Source organism: Mchenga conophoros, linkage group LG23 (assembly GCF_057382185.1).
Source record: "Mchenga conophoros isolate Kocher_MC1m ecotype Shallow Benthic linkage group LG23, M_conophoros_male_GT1.1, whole genome shotgun sequence".
NCBI lineage: Eukaryota > Metazoa > Chordata > Actinopteri > Cichliformes > Cichlidae > Mchenga > Mchenga conophoros.
The window spans coordinates 51,846,132-51,864,532 of NC_140547.1; the positions used below are offsets into that span (position 1 = coordinate 51,846,132).

Sequence of the window (18,401 nt, forward strand, 5' to 3'; positions counted from 1 at the left end):
AAGCTTCACATGTTACAGGGAAAACATGCAAACCTTTTTTGCGAACTGCAGCTTCAACGCTGAGCTGCAAAAATGCTTTTCCCGCGGTAACGTCACCATAATAACACATGTTCCTTTCTCACAGCACAGTGTTAAAGTGACACAGAGCACACAGTGTGTTAGGACCATTTGGAAGTGCAACATTTTTGTGCTTTGGACAATTCAACTTATATACAGGACATTAAAAAAACGTAAGCATGACTGTGTCATCACAGCATGTATAAAGAGGCTGTTTGTGAAGCAGTCCCTCGCTTACGGCCACGCCACCCTGAACACGCCCGATCTCGTCTGATCTCGGAAGCCAAGCTGGGTCGGGCCTGGTCAGTACTTGGATGGGAGACCGCCTGGGAATACCAGGTGCCGTAAGCTTTTGCACTTCAACACACAAATGACAGTTTAAATGTTGAAACGGATGTGAGGCACTCTTTAAGCTCATTTTCCAATAGGATGGTTAGTGAGTCTTGCGCAAAGAGCTCTTCCGCTCATGTAGTAATGTCAAATTCTTCAAGCGTTACATCAATATCACTGTACATGCACAGAGCACCTGTAGATGTTTTTGTGCAAAGACTCACAATTGTTTATGACGTGAATATTGCAGCATTAAGTATGCATTATAACTGTGTTGTCATGTGCAGCTATTAAAAATAAAAGTAGAAACTAATCAATATCCTTCACTCTAAATTGTTTTTTAAATCCCAATAAATGGGTTACAGTATCTACATGACCCCCGTTGTCGAGGAAGCCTCTCATTTATGGCCATACCAGCCTGTTCTCATCTGATCTCTGAAGCTGAGCAGGGGCGGTCCTGCATAGTAGCGTCACCTTCACCTTGCTCCGTGTTAGAAACTCCATGATATCGTGTTCCCTGCTCAGGGTAGCACACTGATGCGCATTTATTCAGTACTCTTCGGGACCGCAGTCGGCAGCCAATAAGAGTTCAAACTGGTTGCACATGGGTGTCAGGTTGACACTGCGCCCGCTGCAAACTACAAGGTTAACAAGTTCCTCTCGACTGAGGCCAGACGGACTAGCCACAGAGATTTTGTACATTTACAGAATAAATAAGTTTGTGTATTTCCTAAATATTTGGTTGTTGTTGTTTTTTTTGTTTTGCACAAAAGCGAAATGCAATGAGGAGCGTTGTCATGAAGCTTTTCCTGAAGCTGCCTCCACTGAGTGAGCAGCGGCGCCCTCTGCAGTTTGTGTGTGGAAGTGCAAAAGCTTACAGCACCTGGTATTCCCAGGCGGTCTCCCATCCAAGTACTGACCAGGCCCGACCCTGCTTAGCTTCCGAGATCAGACGAGATCGGGCGTGTTCAGGGTGGTATGGCCGTAAGCGAGAGAAGCCCGCTATAAAAGACCTTTTATACTTGGCAAATGTCACGCACTTTAAAATATAGTATTGTGCTAAGCTTCACATGTTACAGGGAAAACATGCAAACCTTTTTTGCGAACTGCAGCTTCAACGCTGAGCTGCAAAAATGCTTTTCCCGCGGTAACGTCACCATAATAACACATGTTCGTTTCTCACAGCACAGTGTTAAAGTGACACAGAGCACACAGTGTGTTAGGACCATTTGGAAGTGCAACATTTTTGTGCTTTGGACAATTCAACTTATATACAGGACATTAAAAAAACGTAAGCATGACTGTGTCATCACAGCATGTATAAAGAGGCTGTTTGTGAAGCAGTCCCTCGCTTACGGCCACGCCACCCTGAACACGCCCGATCTCGTCTGATCTCGGAAGCCAAGCTGGGTCGGGCCTGGTCAGTACTTGGATGGGAGACCGCCTGGGAATACCAGGTGCCGTAAGCTTTTGCACTTCAACACACAAATGACAGTTTAAATGTTGAAACGGATGTGAGGCACTCTTTAAGCTCATTTTCCAATAGGATGGTTAGTGAGTCTTGCGCAAAGAGCTCTTCCGCTCATGTAGTAATGTCAAATTCTTCAAGCGTTACATCAATATCACTGTACATGCACAGAGCACCTGTAGATGTTTTTGTGCAAAGACTCACAATTGTTTATGACGTGAATATTGCAGCATTAAGTATGCATTATAACTGTGTTGTCATGTGCAGCTATTAAAAAAAGTAGAAACTAATCAATATCCTTCACTCTAAATTGTTTTTTAAATCCCAATAAATGGGTTACAGTATCTACATGACCCCCGTTGTCGAGGAAGCCTCTCACTTATGGCCATACCAGCCTGTTCTCATCTGATCTCTGAAGCTGAGCAGGGGCGGTCCTGCATAGTAGCGTCACCTTCACCTTGCTCCGTGTTAGAAACTCCATGATATCGTGTTCCCTGCTCAGGGTAGCACACTGATGCGCATTTATTCAGTACTCTTCGGGACCGCAGTCGGCAGCCAATAAGAGTTCAAACTGGTTGCACATGGGTGTCAGGTTGACACTGCGCCCGCTGCACACTACAAGGTTAACAAGTTCCTCTCGACTGAGGCCAGACGGACTAGCCACAGAGATTTTGTACATTTACAGAATAAATAAGTTTGTGTATTTCCTAAATATTTGGTTGTTGTTGTTTTTTTTGTTTTGCACAAAAGCGAAATGCAATGAGGAGCGTTGTCATGAAGCTTTTCCTGAAGCTGCCTCCACTGAGTGAGCAGCGGCGCCCTCTGCAGTTTGTGTGTGGAAGTGCAAAAGCTTACAGCACCTGGTATTCCCAGGCGGTCTCCCATCCAAGTACTGACCAGGCCCGACCCTGCTTAGCTTCCGAGATCAGACGAGATCGGGCGTGTTCAGGGTGGTATGGCCGTAAGCGAGAGAAGCCGGCTATAAAAGACCTTTTATACTTGGCAAATGTCACGCACTTTAAAATATAGTATTGTGCTAAGCTTCACATGTTACAGGGAAAACATGCAAACCTTTTTTGCGAACTGCAGCTTCAACGCTGAGCTGCAAAAATGCTTTTCCCGCGGTAATAACACATGTTCGTTTCTCACAGCACAGTGTTAAAGTGACACAGAGCACACAGTGTGTTAGGACCATTTGGAAGTGCAACATTTTTGTGCTTTGGACAATTCAACTTATATACAGGACATTAAAAAAACGTAAGCATGACTGTGTCATCACAGCATGTATAAAGAGGCTGTTTGTGAAGCAGTCCCTCGCTTACGGCCACGCCACCCTGAACACGCCCGATCTCGTCTGATCTCGGAAGCCAAGCTGGGTCGGGCCTGGTCAGTACTTGGATGGGAGACCGCCTGGGAATACCAGGTGCCGTAAGTTTTTGCACTTCAACACACAAATGACAGTTTAAATGTTGAAACGGATGTGAGGCACTCTTTAAGCTCATTTTCCAATAGGATGGTTAGTGAGTCTTGCGCAAAGAGCTCTTCCGCTCATGTAGTAATGTCAAATTCTTCAAGCGTTACATCAATATCACTGTACATGCACAGAGCACCTGTAGATGTTTTTGTGCAAAGACTCACAATTGTTTATGACGTGAATATTACAGCATTAAGTATGCATTATAACTGTGTTGTCATGTGCAGCTATTAAAAATAAAAGTAGAAACTAATCAATATCCTTCACTCTAAATTGTTTTTTAAATCCCAATAAATGGGTTACAGTATCTACATGACCCCCGTTGTCGAGGAAGCCTCTCACTTATGGCCATACCAGCCTGTTCTCATCTGATCTCTGAAGCTGAGCAGGGGCGGTCCTGCATAGTAGCGTCACCTTCACCTTGCTCCGTGTTAGAAACTCCATGATATCGTGTTCCCTGCTCAGGGTAGCACACTGATGCGCATTTATTCAGTACTCTTCGGGACCGCAGTCGGCAGCCAATAAGAGTTCAAACTGGTTGCACATGGGTGTCAGGTTGACACTGCGCCCGCTGCACACTACAAGGTTAACAAGTTCCTCTCGACTGAGGCCAGACGGACTAGCCACAGAGATTTTGTACATTTACAGAATAAATAAGTTTGTGTATTTCCTAAATATTTGGTTGTTGTTGTTTTTTTTGTTTTGCACAAAAGCGAAATGCAATGAGGAGCGTTGTCATGAAGCTTTTCCTGAAGCTGCCTCCACTGAGTGAGCAGCGGCGCCCTCTGCAGTTTGTGTGTGTAAGTGCAAAAGCTTACAGCACCTGGTATTCCCAGGCGGTCTCCCATCCAAGTACTGACCAGGCCCGACCCTGCTTAGCTTCCGAGATCAGACGAGATCGGGCGTGTTCAGGGTGGTATGGCCGTAAGCGAGAGAAGCCCGCTATAAAAGACCTTTTATACTTGGCAAATGTCACGCACTTTAAAATATAGTATTGTGCTAAGCTTCACATGTTACAGGGAAAACATGCAAACCTTTTTTGCGAACTGCAGCTTCAACGCTGAGCTGCAAAAATGCTTTTCCCGCGGTAATAACACATGTTCGTTTCTCACAGCACAGTGTTAAAGTGACACAGAGCACACAGTGTGTTAGGACCATTTGGAAGTGCAACATTTTTGTGCTTTGGACAATTCAACTTATATACAGGACATTAAAAAAACGTAAGCATGACTGTGTCATCACAGCATGTATAAAGAGGCTGTTTGTGAAGCAGTCCCTCGCTTACGGCCACGCCACCCTGAACACGCCCGATCTCGTCTGATCTCGGAAGCCAAGCTGGGTCGGGCCTGGTCAGTACTTGGATGGGAGACCGCCTGGGAATACCAGGTGCCGTAAGCTTTTGCACTTCAACACACAAATGACAGTTTAAATGTTGAAACGGATGTGAGGCACTCTTTAAGCTCATTTTCCAATAGGATGGTTAGTGAGTCTTGCGCAAAGAGCTCTTCCGCTCATGTAGTAATGTCAAATTCTTCAAGCGTTACATCAATATCACTGTACATGCACAGAGCACCTGTAGATGTTTTTGTGCAAAGACTCACAATTGTTTATGACGTGAATATTGCAGCATTAAGTATGCATTATAACTGTGTTGTCATGTGCAGCTATTAAAAAAAGTAGAAACTAATCAATATCCTTCACTCTAAATTGTTTTTTAAATCCCAATAAATGGGTTACAGTATCTACATGACCCCCGTTGTCGAGGAAGCCTCTCACTTACGGCCATACCAGCCTGTTCTCATCTGATCTCTGAAGCTGAGCAGGGGCGGTCCTGCATAGTAGCGTCACCTTCACCTTGCTCCGTGTTAGAAACTCCATGATATCGTGTTCCCTGCTCAGGGTAGCACACTGATGCGCATTTATTCAGTACTCTTCGGGACCGCAGTCGGCAGCCAATAAGAGTTCAAACTGGTTGCACATGGGTGTCAGGCTGACACTGCGCCCGCTGCAAACTACAAGGTTAACAAGTTCCTCTGGACTGAGGCCAGACGGACTAGCCACAGAGATTTTGTACATTTACAGAATAAATAAGTTTGTGTATTTCCTAAATATTTTGTTGTTGTTGTTTTTTTGTTTTGCACAAAAGCGAAATGCAATGAGGAGCGTTGTCATGAAGCTTTTCCTGAAGCTGCCTCCACTGAGTGAGCAGCGGCGCCCTCTGCAGTTTGTGTGTGGAAGTGCAAAAGCTTACAGCACCTGGTATTCCCAGGCGGTCTCCCATCCAAGTACTGACCAGGCCCGACCCTGCTTAGCTTCCGAGATCAGACGAGATCGGGCGTGTTCAGGGTGGTATGGCCGTAAGCGAGAGAAGCCGGCTATAAAAGACCTTTTATACTTGGCAAATGTCACGCACTTTAAAATATAGTATTGTGCTAAGCTTCACATGTTACAGGGAAAACATGCAAACCTTTTTTGCGAACTGCAGCTTCAACGCTGAGCTGCAAAAATGCTTTTCCCGCGGTAACGTCACCATAATAACACATGTTCCTTTCTCACAGCACAGTGTTAAAGTGACACAGAGCACACAGTGTGTTAGGACCATTTGGAAGTGCAACATTTTTGTGCTTTGGACAATTCAACTTATATACAGGACATTAAAAAAACGTAAGCATGACTGTGTCATCACAGCATGTATAAAGAGGCTGTTTGTGAAGCAGTCCCTCGCTTACGGCCACGCCACCCTGAACACGCCCGATCTCGTCTGATCTCGGAAGCCAAGCTGGGTCGGGCCTGGTCAGTACTTGGATGGGAGACCGCCTGGGAATACCAGGTGCCGTAAGCTTTTGCACTTCAACACACAAATGACAGTTTAAATGTTGAAACGGATGTGAGGCACTCTTTAAGCTCATTTTCCAATAGGATGGTTAGTGAGTCTTGCGCAAAGAGCTCTTCCGCTCATGTAGTAATGTCAAATTCTTCAAGCGTTACATCAATATCACTGTACATGCACAGAGCACCTGTAGATGTTTTTGTGCAAAGACTCACAATTGTTTATGACGTGAATATTGCAGCATTAAGTATGCATTATAACTGTGTTGTCATGTGCAGCTATTAAAAAAAGTAGAAACTAATCAATATCCTTCACTCTAAATTGTTTTTTAAATCCCAATAAATGGGTTACAGTATCTACATGACCCCCGTTGTCGAGGAAGCCTCTCACTTACGGCCATACCAGCCTGTTCTCATCTGATCTCTGAAGCTGAGCAGGGGCGGTCCTGCATAGTAGCGTCACCTTCACCTTGCTCCGTGTTAGAAACTCCATGATATCGTGTTCCCTGCTCAGGGTAGCACACTGATGCGCATTTATTCAGTACTCCAATAAGAGTTCAAACTGGTTGCACATGGGTGTCAGGTTGACACTGCGCCCGCTGCAAACTACAAGGTTAACAAGTTCGTCTCGACTGAGGCCAGACGGACTAGCCACAGAGATTTTGTACATTTACAGAATAAATAAGTTTGTGTATTTCCTAAATATTTGGTTGTTGTTGTTTTTTTTGTTTTGCACAAAAGCGAAATGCAATGAGGAGCGTTGTCATGAAGCTTTTCCTGAAGCTGCCTCCACTGAGTGAGCAGCGGCGCCCTCTGCAGTTTGTGTGTGGAAGTGCAAAAGCTTACAGCACCTGGTATTCCCAGGCGGTCTCCCATCCAAGTACTGACCAGGCCCGACCCTGCTTAGCTTCCGAGATCAGACGAGATCGGGCGTGTTCAGGGTGGTATGGCCGTAAGCGAGAGAAGCCGGCTATAAAAGACCTTTTATACTTGGCAAATGTCACACACTTCAAAATATAGTATTGTGCTAAGCTTCACATGTTACAGGGAAAACATGCAAACCTTTTTTGCGAACTGCAGCTTCAACGCTGAGCTGCAAAAATGCTTTTCCCGCGGTAACGTCACCATAATAACACATGTTCGTTTCTCACAGCACAGTGTTAAAGTGACACAGAGCACACAGTGTGTTAGGACCATTTGGAAGTGCAACATTTTTGTGCTTTGGACAATTCAACTTATATACAGGACATTAAAAAAACGTAAGCATGACTGTGTCATCACAGCATGTATAAAGAGGCTGTTTGTGAAGCAGTCCCTCGCTTACGGCCACGCCACCCTGAACACTCCCGAACTCGTCTGATCTCGGAAGCCAAGCTGGGTCGGGCCTGGTCAGTACTTGGATGGCAGACCGCCTGGGAATACCAGGTGCCGTAAGCTTTTGCACTTCAACACACAAATGACAGTTTAAATGTTGAAACGGATGTGAGGCACTCTTTAAGCTCATTTTCCAATAGGATGGTTAGTGAGTCTTGCGCAAAGAGCTCTTCCGCTCATGTAGTAATGTCAAATTCTTCAAGCGTTACATCAATATCTCTGTACATGCACAGAGCACCTGTAGATGTTTTTGTGCAAAGACTCACAATTGTTTATGACGTGAATATTGCAGCATTAAGTATGCATTATAACTGTGTTGTCATGTGCAGCTATTAAAAAAAGTAGAAACTAATCAATATCCTTCACTCTAAATTGTTTTTTAAATCCCAATAAATGGGTTACAGTATCTACATGACCCCCGTTGTCGAGGAAGCCTCTCACTTACGGCCATACCAGCCTGTTCTCATCTGATCTCTGAAGCTGAGCAGGGGCGGTCCTGCATAGTAGCGTCACCTTCACCTTGCTCCGTGTTAGAAACTCCATGATATCGTGTTCCCTGCTCAGGGTAGCACACTGATGCGCATTTATTCAGTACTCCAATAAGAGTTCAAACTGGTTGCACATGGGTGTCAGGTTGACACTGCGCCCGCTGCAAACTACAAGGTTAACAAGTTCGTCTCGACTGAGGCCAGACGGACTAGCCACAGAGATTTTGTACATTTACAGAATAAATAAGTTTGTGTATTTCCTAAATATTTGGTTGTTGTTGTTTTTTTTGTTTTGCACAAAAGCGAAATGCAATGAGGAGCGTTGTCATGAAGCTTTTCCTGAAGCTGCCTCCACTGAGTGAGCAGCGGCGCCCTCTGCAGTTTGTGTGTGGAAGTGCAAAAGCTTACAGCACCTGGTATTCTCAGGCGGTCTCGCATCCAAGTACTGACCAGGCCCGACCCTGCTTAGCTTCTGAGATCAGACGAGATCGGGCGTGTTCAGGGTGGTATGGCCGTAAGCGAGAGAAGCCCGCTATAAAAGACCTTTTATACTTGGCAAATGTCACACACTTCAAAATATAGTATTGTGCTAAGCTTCACATGTTACAGGGAAAACATGCAAACCTTTTTTGCGAACTGCAGCTTCAACGCTGAGCTGCAAAAATGCTTTTCCCGCGGTAACGTCACCATAATAACACATGTTCGTTTCTCACAGCACAGTGTTAAAGTGACACAGAGCACACAGTGTGTTAGGACCATTTGGAAGTGCAACATTTTTGTGCTTTGGACAATTCAACTTATATACAGGACATTAAAAAAACGTAAGCATGACTGTGTCATCACAGCATGTATAAAGAGGCTGTTTCCCAGCCAACATTTATATGTGGGGCCCATATGGTTTGGAAATGGGCTGAAAAATGGGCCCCATATAGGATTGTCCGGGGGTTCCGTAATGGCCCCATATTAAATGCCCATATAGGTGTTATGTTAGGAAAATCTGGGAACTAAATGGGCCCCAACTGGGAAAAGTACACAGAAACCCACCTAGGCCCCATCTTTCAAGTTTTTGTGGGTACCATGTAGGCACCACATAGGCTAAAAAGTGGGTTTTAAGTGGGATTGTCCGCAGGTTCCATAATGGCCCCATTTTATAAGCCCATCTCGGTGTTATATTGGTAAAATCTGGGAACTAAATGTGCCCCAACTGGGCAAAGTACACAGAAACCCACCTGGGCCCCATCTTTCAAGTTTTTTGTGGGTACCATGTGGGCACCACATAGGCTAAAAAGTGGGTTTTAAGTGGGATTGTCCGCGGGTTCCATAATGGCCCCATTTAATAAGCCCATCTCGGTATTATATTGGTAAAATCTGGGAACTAGATGGACCCCAACTGGGCAAAGTACACAGAAACCCACCTAGGCCCCATCTTTCAAGTTTTTGTGGGTACCATGTGGGCACCACATAGGCTAAAAAGTGGGTTTTAAGTGGGATTGTCCGCGGGTTCCATAATGGCCCCATTTTATAAGCCCATCTCGGTGTTATATAGGTAAAATCTGGGAACTAAATGGACCCCAACTGGGCAAAGTACACTGAAACCCACCTAGGCCCCATTTTTCAAGTTCTTAGTGGGTACAACATGAGGAAAACATGAGCTAAAAAGTTGGAATGGCATTAGCAGTGGGTTCTGTATTTGCATCTTATTTCTAGTTTGAATTGACTAAGTTCTGGCACTGAGTGGGCCCCATGTAGTAAAACAGTCACAAAATCAATTTTTCAGACGGCTAATACGGGTTCTGTGACACAAAGACACCAAATATATTAAAGCTGACCGCAAACAAAATCTAGTTTGTAAATAAAACCATTTCAAAAATCACGAGGGTACACAAAACAACATTTTTCACATTTATTTTGTCCAACAACTGTGATTTTACGTAACTGTATTCCAAAGTGCGTAAACGTTTAAAAACTAGAAATGTCAAACTACAGCAAAATTCCTTAGATATTTGGAACTGTAGCAACATGGGGAAAAAGTCAGATGGAAAACTCAAAAGCTTATCTTGAATCAGCAGGGTTTGTTTTTTTACAGAGCCGTAAGTCTATTTTGAACCCTTGCAGCCCTCGGTCCTCCTCTGTCTTTAGCTCCACTGAACCACTTGGACAGAGCCTTCTCTGCTTCTTGCAAGTTGACTTTTGATGTTAAATAATTCTTCAGTGCCTCTGCAAATGAAGAAGAAGAAAAACGGGCAAGCCAAAGTAAAGTTAATCTTAGCTTACTTCATTTGGTGATGATTTTCAAAGAACAATGTTTATTTCACTTTATTGCCTCAAAAAATATATACAAATTGCATGATAACCAATCTCAGTTACACTTTCAAACACTTTATTAAAAAAGTTTAGTTTTCTAAAGTTCAAATGTCTCAAGTGAAACTAACTTACCATACACAACATTAAAAAGACGCAAATCTCTGAACTTTTTTTCCCCATGTCGGCCAAGCATGTTGTACTCCACAGCCAGCTCAGGTGATATGAGGAATTTCATCATCCTTCTTGTGGCATCGTCTACACTTGTTTCTCCTGTATCTGCTACCATGGCAACCTGAGGGGAACATACAAAAAGGACAGATTAGATACTGGCATCTGGTTAGGATGCCTCCCTGGTGAGGTGTTTTGGGCACGTCCCACCAGGAAGAGACCCAGAACACCCAGGACATGCTGGAGGGACTATGTTTTTCGGCTGGCCTGGGAATGCCTTGGGATTCCCCCGGAAGAGCTGGGCCAAGTGCCTGGAGAGAGCGAAGTCTGGGCCTCTCTACTTAGTACCGGATTGGGTCGAGGGGCAGCAGCCTAAGCTTAAGATAATGGACCGGAATGGAGGATAAATGGACACTTTACATATTACTTAATGTTTACTGTGTGGTGATAAAAAAAAAAATGGTAGTAAACACAAGCTAAACTAAAAAAATTAATTGCGCTTCCTTAACCCTTTATCCCCAATAATGTTACGCAGGATAACTGGTAGGTCTGGTAGGTTTTTTCCTCTACTGTATACTATATGAATGTAATCAAGGATTAATAACAGAAAGAAAAAAGAAATTGAAATTTTGCCATTTTTACTAAAGGCAATCAAAATGTACATGAATAAAATATTTAAATTAGTCAATTCAAATTAATAACTCTAAAACACTGAACAAAATTAAGTATTTGACCCTGTGGTTTATTTTCGGACATCTCTTTTCTTCTAAAAGTCCAGGCGTGTTGGGCCCCTGGCAGAGCTCAGGTTTGACGAGACAGGTTTGGAAAAACCTGTCGCTGGCGACTTTTTGGGGGCTAAAGGGTTAAAATAAATAGGAATTGGCCAAAATTTGTATAAACTATGAAATAGCAGAACAAAAGTAAAAAAAAAAAATCTTTATCTGTTATCAGAATCAAATATTTGAATAGAATAAAAAAATTTAACTTTCTGGAAGATTTCTCATTACATCTGTCATAAAAGTAACAACATCTCAGAAAAGAAACATGATAGCAACAGAAAAATATGATAGCAGTGTGATGTGATGGTCCCTGGCCAGATTTTTACACATATTATAAGCCCTGTGACACAAAAACCACAGAACTCTGACACGCACAGACTGTTTTCCTTCGTGCTAATGAAGAAAAATGCTGGTCTGGTATGTAAAAGGGAAGGTAGGTTACTATGCTGATAAATTATTAAAATGAAACTAATGTACACTTACTCTATACTTCTAAAAGGGAATTTATTCTTCCAGGACCTGAAGCTCCGTAATGCAGCCCTCCAACAGCCAAACCTATCTGTTCTCTGATTGTCTTGATGCATGCTCAATCATCCAGGTAAGTAAATCTCCAAAAGTTGATTCTGTTCATCTGGACGTAGCGCTTGCAGCATTTTCTCCCACTGAAAATGCTACGTCCAGATGAACAGAATCAACTTCTGGAGATGTTCTCTGATTGGATTGTTTAATTGGTGATTGACATGAAATTGACCAATCAGCTGAAAGGAAGAAAAATAGGGTCAAAATTTGGATGTGTAAGTATAAATCCACACACAGCCAGGAAAGCCGAGCGCAGAGTTGTTTGTAGCACCAATTCAGCCAGAGTGGAGCCAGATGGATTTTCCATCCATCCACACTGTAAAGTCTATAGACCAGCAAGTGATAAATTAACAGTGTTGTTGGTATTTTCTAAAACAGTTGTATGCAATAGGAATTGCTGTTTATAGTCCTCCTGTATATCTGCATGTTCCCTCCCAATTAAAACCTGTGATAATGGAGATTCAAATTCATGTCATACCTATACCAACAGTTATCAAGTATCCAGATCGACCTTTACTGATGTGCTCTGTCAGTGCGCCCCAGGGCAGCTGTGGCTACAATGTAGCTTGCCATCGCCAGTGTGTGATTGTGTGTGTGAATGGGTGAATGACTGAATGTAGTGTGAAGCGCTTTGGGGTCCTTAGGGACTAGAAAAGCGCTATAAAAATGCAGGCCATTTACCATTTAAAGGAAAATTGTTATTTCCATGTATTTTCCTGTTCTGCCTTCAACTTTGAGGACTTCCCCCCACATTTCTAGTTGTGACAGTGCACCTACAACAAAAAAAATCTGCTGTGATTTACATTTGTTGAAAGAGCAATTTTGTAAAATAGTCTATTTTTGTATGCACAGTTTACAAATCTGTCCTGTACAGCATGGACTGATTGCATGCTAAAAAGTTGTTGCTTAAAAATAAAACAATAAATTTTTAATTAATAACATCAGCAGAAAGCCTTGTTATTAATTAGATGTACAATTTCTATAGAATACGAAACAACTCAGTTCATTTTTGATCATATCAATACCAGCATATTACACAACTAGTGATGGGATTTTCGTCTCTTTTTAGAAAGCCGGCTCTTTCGGCTCCCAACCGGCTCTTCAGGTTGTTTTGTTGCTTTAATTAATTTATTATTAACAACAATATAAAATTATGAACAAAAGGAATTACTAATGTAAAAAAAGAAACGTGGTTTTATTTATATATGTTTATATATAAATATATATGGTGGCCCCTAGAGACAAAGCATGTACAAACTCCAAAACCCATTTCTAGCGTCAACTGAACTTCCAAAACAGAGCTATCTAGATCACTTAATTTACACAATTGAAATCATATGTGTATTTTTTGTGTATTTATACACAAGCACTCATATATATTCATAAAAAATTCCAAAAGCTGTTCATTTACCTGTTACTACCACACACCAAATCCGGTCGTTGGTACTTCCTGGCTTGTGTAGCCACTAGGTAACAAAATCTCAACACTGTGCCTAGCATCCTGGAGCACTTCTGTTGTGTTTTGTACGTGCTTTGGAGTTTGTACGTGCTATGGAGTTTTTACGTGTTTTGGGGTTTGTACGTGCTTTGTCTCTAGCAGCCACCGTAAATATACTTTTATTTATTCTCTCCACATAAAATGTAATAAATAAATCATATAATACAAAAAAAACAACTATTTACATTTCAACTTTTAACTATTTAAATTTTCAGCTTTTTCCTTTTAAACAAATTTAAAGTGAAACAACACAAAACACTGCAAACCACAACACAATTAAATATAAATTATAATATGAAAACAAACAGAAGATGCACATTCTCTGTCATATGGACCTGCATGAATAAACTTTCTGAATCCTTTATCATCCGCAATTGAAAATAGTTGTGGATGATTACTATACCTTTCTAATGTGACGTTGTTGTCCCTGGCTCTTTCTCTCTCCCTCCTGCTCTGTTACTGTGCTACTGCGTGTGTAACAACCGCCCCTCCCCCCTCTTCCCAGCGCAAAGCACAAGGCTCGCGTGCAGAGTGAAGCGGAAAAAAAGTGCGAGAGAGAGAAAAAACACGCTTGTGTCGTTCACTTCAAAGAGCCGTTTCGTTTTGACCAACACATCACTAACAACCATGATGAAAAACGCTCATCTGCTTCCATCACCATCAGCTGATTAACATTGAGCTGCTGCAGTCAACACCATCAAACTAATTTACTGTTTAATGTTATGTTATTGAATGCTTTTATTTTTAAATCTTTACCAGCGCTTAAAGACTGTAGATGTTCACACCTGGTGTTAGAAAACCGAGCTCACTGCAGTATTTTTTTTTATAACAGGAAATTTAAATTTTTATTGGTTACCGTGTTTATTACCACTTTTATCAGTAATGTACTTCCTATAAAATATGGATTTGATAAGTTACCGGTTTATTGAAATCAGCTAGTGAACACATCGATCACTTTATTGAACTACACGCCTTACACTCTTGTGAGCTCTGGTTACTAACAGCAGGTGTGAATGTTTGGAGTCCAAAACGCAGATAAAGATTAGAATAACAAGGCAATGTAAAATCAGTTTAATGCAGTTGACAGTAGCAGCTCAGATGGAAATCAGCCAATTGTGAGGAGAGCAGAGGACCAAAACTGTCAGAGTTGTGGGTCAAGTGAAGAGAACACTGTTGGCATTATTGTTAGCATAAAAGATGAAAATTAAATAAATGTTAAATTTTAAAATAGATCATTGCCTCCTGTGCCTAAATAAATATATATACTTAATACCAATAAAAAAAAAAAGGATGCCCCAAAGACCATCACTTTTCAAAAATAATAATAATAATAATAATAAGTAATACAAATAATATGAAAGTTACTTACATGTCAAAGATGGTGCTTGTGATCTTGAAGAATCTAAACGTGATAAGGAAATGAAAGAAAGTGCATGAGAAAATACAAACATTTTTGTTTTTTCCCAGGATAATTCAATATAAAAGATTCTCTTACTAATGCACAAAATGAACAGTGTAATTAAAAGTTTGAAAGGCACTGCATGTGTTTATATGATAAACTGACTAATTCAAGCAGCAAACACTAGCAGTGCAAAAATGTATCTAACTAGCTGACAGACTTTAAAGTCACAGGAAGATTTATCAAAATGGTGACTTATGCCAGAACAAATGACTTGACAGACATAAATCCTAAATTCCTTTAAGTAAAAAAGGAATTACTTTTTTATAAGTGGTCCCTAGTGGTTTTCAAATTATTACATGGCTTGTTAATTTTTTATTAAATTATTAAGAAGCCAGATGAGTTCAAAACATTTACAAATTACTATAAAGCACTATCCAAACTTCAAATCAAGTGGCAAAATCTCCAAATTAAAAGTACTCGCAAACTATAAAAATTTGATTATACTTAAAAATATGCAAAAACTAATTTAGTGGAATTTTTACCTGCTCAAGAATACATTGAACATGCAATATTTAATTGAAAAGAACAAAATTTGTGTACTTTTAGAAAGGATTATTAAATATTTGGGGATACTAGACATAAAGAGGGTCTCGTACATTTACGGGCATCTAATTTCCTGGATTTAATGGTTTAAAAGTTTAATAGGTCTTTGAAGTTGATAATAAAATTGAGTCCATTATTAGCAAAAAGAATTAAAAAAAAAAAGAGCAAAAAAATGCTTAATATATAATAATTGTTTTAAACTTAAGCTTTGTAATTGTAGCAGATTTCATTATGTCTGTAATTTTTTATTTAGCCCCACAGTAGTAAAAGCCATAAATGGGAGTTAGATTTATTACTAGTATTTTGCACAGCATTCAGCTATAATAACATGTTCTGCATTTTCCTACTTCACCATCTGATCTGAACAGTTGCACTCTCTTAATTAATTAATGACCTAACATTTCTCAGTAACCAATAACTAGATGGAACAGCACAGTATCTAAGAGAGTGATCAGACAGTGTTTGAGCTAAAGACGCTGTGTGTTTCTTTTGGGGGCTTTTTACACACTGATCCACCACCGTTTTCCCATAGTACAATGCAGAGGTGGGACCAAGTCATTGTTTTGCAAGTCTCAAGTAAGTCTCAAGTCTTTATCCTCAAGTCTCAAGTCAAGTCTCAAGTAATGTCAGGCAAGTCAGAGTCGAGTCTCAAGTCACTGGTGTAAAAGTCCGAGTCAAGTCACAAGTCTGAAACTTTGAATTTCAAGTCCTTTCGAGTCTTTAAAAAAAAAAACAACGAAAAAATAATGTTGCAGTTATGCTAAATGTAAATATTAGACCATGTAATTTTAAATCTGTGTTTTTCTCAACACATGACAAAAGTGAACGTAGAAAATATACACAAATTGTGAAATTGCACCTCTTTAAAATGCAGCTCAATTAAACCTAGCTCCAAGAATAATTTTCACCGACAGTTCTGAGATAAGCTGCATGTTATTCTTGGATGCGCTTGTAGGACCGGCTTTAAAATCGCATGACAAAAATATCATACACATTAAAAAAAACTGTATCACCAACGTAGCCTTGAAAACATTTGCTAGTTAGATGAAGTCAGCTATCTCATCGTAGCATATTTATATGCATATTTATAATTATACGGTTCTTGGAGTGAGTGCATACACTCATGAAGTTTAGTAACTTCAGGTCACTGCAACAAGCCCAGGTACAGTTTACCGACGGATGGGTGCAGGACCTTGAAATGCACCGTGTAGAACGAAAGACCATCGTACGTATCATAAGTTTACCAGTCTCACAAATCGTCGTCATAAATACACATTCATTAACCGTTTATTAATAGGACCTTTGAGCTCAATGGTAATTAATTAGCAGTGGAAATAATTTCTGGTTCATTACAGAAATGTAGCAGTGACAATAATACTGTATGCTGTAATCGTACTGGGCAATTAGTGATACAAAAAACCTGTTTTATCCTGTGAATAAAAGTATATGTTTTTGTCAATGTACCATAATAACAGAAGCGAAACGCAATATTGTGTCAGGACAATTCACTATTTATGCACAATAAATAAAGGAGCATAGCGCGACAATTTCTGTTCAGCGCCAGACTTGCTTGTAACCTATATCACCAATTATGTTATGAAAAATGACGTATTAACTGCTACAAAACACTGACCTTCGTGTAAATGCTTGGAGCAGACTAACCTGTGAGCTGGAGGGTTCTGGGACGTTATATTTGGTCTTAGAATGGCTGCAATCCAGTCGCATCTTTGTTACTTCGGAAACATGGCTCGAACAATTTCTCTTCAACGACGTAATCCGATAACAACCGATCTCTTTACCCGTCGGCTTCCCGTGGCTGTCATGCGACCGGCTATTGCAGTTAATAATACAACAGCTTCTTGCCATTTTTGTGTTTCTTTTTATCGCTGTGTAACTGATTTTAATTGAAAGCCTGCGTGCGCTAGTACCGCTTGCCACGAGTTCCCAGAATCCTTTGCGGTTCTACCCATGAATGACGTCACATTTTCAATCTCTATATAATATGCATGTTAAATTTTATATTTGGGGTAAAATATCAAGTCTTTTCAAGTAAACCGGTTCAAGTCCAATTCAAGTCCCAAGTCATTGGTGTAAAAGTCCAAGTCAAGTCACAAGTCTTAGAACATTTTTTCAAGTCAAGTCTAAAGTCATAAAATTAATGACTCGAGTCTGACTCGAGTCCAAGTCATGTGACTCGAGTCCACACCTCTGGTACAATGCATATCTGGTAACATTACCGTATTCAGATCAGAAAACCGTTTCAGCTGCAGGCATCTACTCCTGTAATTTAAACAATCACCTTGCTACACTGCACATGAATATTACGTAACATGGTATGACTAGCTCATGTTCAGACATTTAAGATACTGTTCAGCCATTTTGTTTACTGGGTAGTGCATAATGGCCGAGTTAGCTGAGCAGGAATCCACTAAAGCCAAAAAAATTATATAAATTTTTTAAATTAATTACAAAAACCTTATAGGAAAACCCAAGAAACAGTTGCAGAAGCACAGAAAAAAACTGCCGTGTACGTTATAGTGTGTAAATTCAAAAACTGTATAGAGAGAATGGTGCAATGAAAACAGAATAAGATAAGATGAACTTTATTGAGTAGAATATAGGCAGTAAGAGTTTTTTAATTAACTTTAAATTATGTTTGCCAAAGACAATGCAGCAAATTAACCCAGTTCTACCTGCTAGCTAAAGATGTTATGCTTCTCCCCCTTATACCGTTTAGGACGACTATAGAAAGTTACTAAAATAACCATTGATGAAAACGTATCAAACTTTAAGTATTTACCTTTGTCATAGTTTTCGATTCTTTGGTATCCTTTTGTCCTCCACGTTCTTAAACACCAGGGAGAGAAAAGGCGCAACAGACGAAAGACCGCGAAGACTAGACGCTAGGCGGTACAATCTGCTCCCTCTTTTTAAACGAGCCAATAGGAGCTGCTCACATTAAAAACAACTTTATTTAAAAAGTCGTTTTACACCTGATACAAAAATTTTAAAAGTCAAACAATGCACAAGTTTAAAAGAACAATTTTA

General features: G+C 40.7%; 11 non-coding genes and 1 pseudogene across 11 annotated transcripts; 6 read left to right on the forward strand and 6 right to left on the reverse strand.

Moving 5' to 3' along the window:
• The first annotated feature begins 289 nt into the window (after positions 1–289).
• LOC146548310 (5S ribosomal RNA) lies at positions 290–408 on the forward strand. The gene has a single exon (XR_014890952.1). It is a non-coding gene; the product is annotated as a 5S ribosomal RNA (ribosomal RNA).
• An 850-nt stretch (positions 409–1,258) lies between these two features.
• LOC146548311 (5S ribosomal RNA) lies at positions 1,259–1,377 on the reverse strand. The gene has a single exon (XR_014890996.1). It is a non-coding gene; the product is annotated as a 5S ribosomal RNA (ribosomal RNA).
• A 360-nt stretch (positions 1,378–1,737) lies between these two features.
• Positions 1,738–1,856, forward strand: LOC146548312 (5S ribosomal RNA). The gene has a single exon (XR_014890953.1). It is a non-coding gene; the product is annotated as a 5S ribosomal RNA (ribosomal RNA).
• Positions 1,857–2,703: 847 nt separating this feature from the next.
• On the reverse strand, positions 2,704–2,822 carry LOC146548313 (5S ribosomal RNA). Its single transcript, XR_014890997.1, has one exon. It is a non-coding gene; the product is annotated as a 5S ribosomal RNA (ribosomal RNA).
• Positions 2,823–3,171: 349 nt separating this feature from the next.
• Positions 3,172–3,290, forward strand: LOC146548314 (5S ribosomal RNA). Its single transcript, XR_014890957.1, has one exon. It is a non-coding gene; the product is annotated as a 5S ribosomal RNA (ribosomal RNA).
• Positions 3,291–4,140: 850 nt separating this feature from the next.
• LOC146548315 (5S ribosomal RNA) lies at positions 4,141–4,259 on the reverse strand. Its single transcript, XR_014890998.1, has one exon. It is a non-coding gene; the product is annotated as a 5S ribosomal RNA (ribosomal RNA).
• Positions 4,260–4,608: 349 nt separating this feature from the next.
• On the forward strand, positions 4,609–4,727 carry LOC146548316 (5S ribosomal RNA). Its single transcript, XR_014890954.1, has one exon. It is a non-coding gene; the product is annotated as a 5S ribosomal RNA (ribosomal RNA).
• Positions 4,728–5,573: 846 nt separating this feature from the next.
• On the reverse strand, positions 5,574–5,692 carry LOC146548317 (5S ribosomal RNA). Its single transcript, XR_014890999.1, has one exon. It is a non-coding gene; the product is annotated as a 5S ribosomal RNA (ribosomal RNA).
• Positions 5,693–6,052: 360 nt separating this feature from the next.
• LOC146548318 (5S ribosomal RNA) lies at positions 6,053–6,171 on the forward strand. Its single transcript, XR_014890955.1, has one exon. It is a non-coding gene; the product is annotated as a 5S ribosomal RNA (ribosomal RNA).
• An 826-nt stretch (positions 6,172–6,997) lies between these two features.
• Positions 6,998–7,116, reverse strand: LOC146548319 (5S ribosomal RNA). Its single transcript, XR_014891000.1, has one exon. It is a non-coding gene; the product is annotated as a 5S ribosomal RNA (ribosomal RNA).
• A 360-nt stretch (positions 7,117–7,476) lies between these two features.
• On the forward strand, positions 7,477–7,595 carry LOC146548320 (5S ribosomal RNA; annotated as a pseudogene).
• Positions 7,596–8,421: 826 nt separating this feature from the next.
• LOC146548321 (5S ribosomal RNA) lies at positions 8,422–8,540 on the reverse strand. The gene has a single exon (XR_014890958.1). It is a non-coding gene; the product is annotated as a 5S ribosomal RNA (ribosomal RNA).
• Between the last annotated feature and the right edge of the window lie 9,861 nt (positions 8,541–18,401).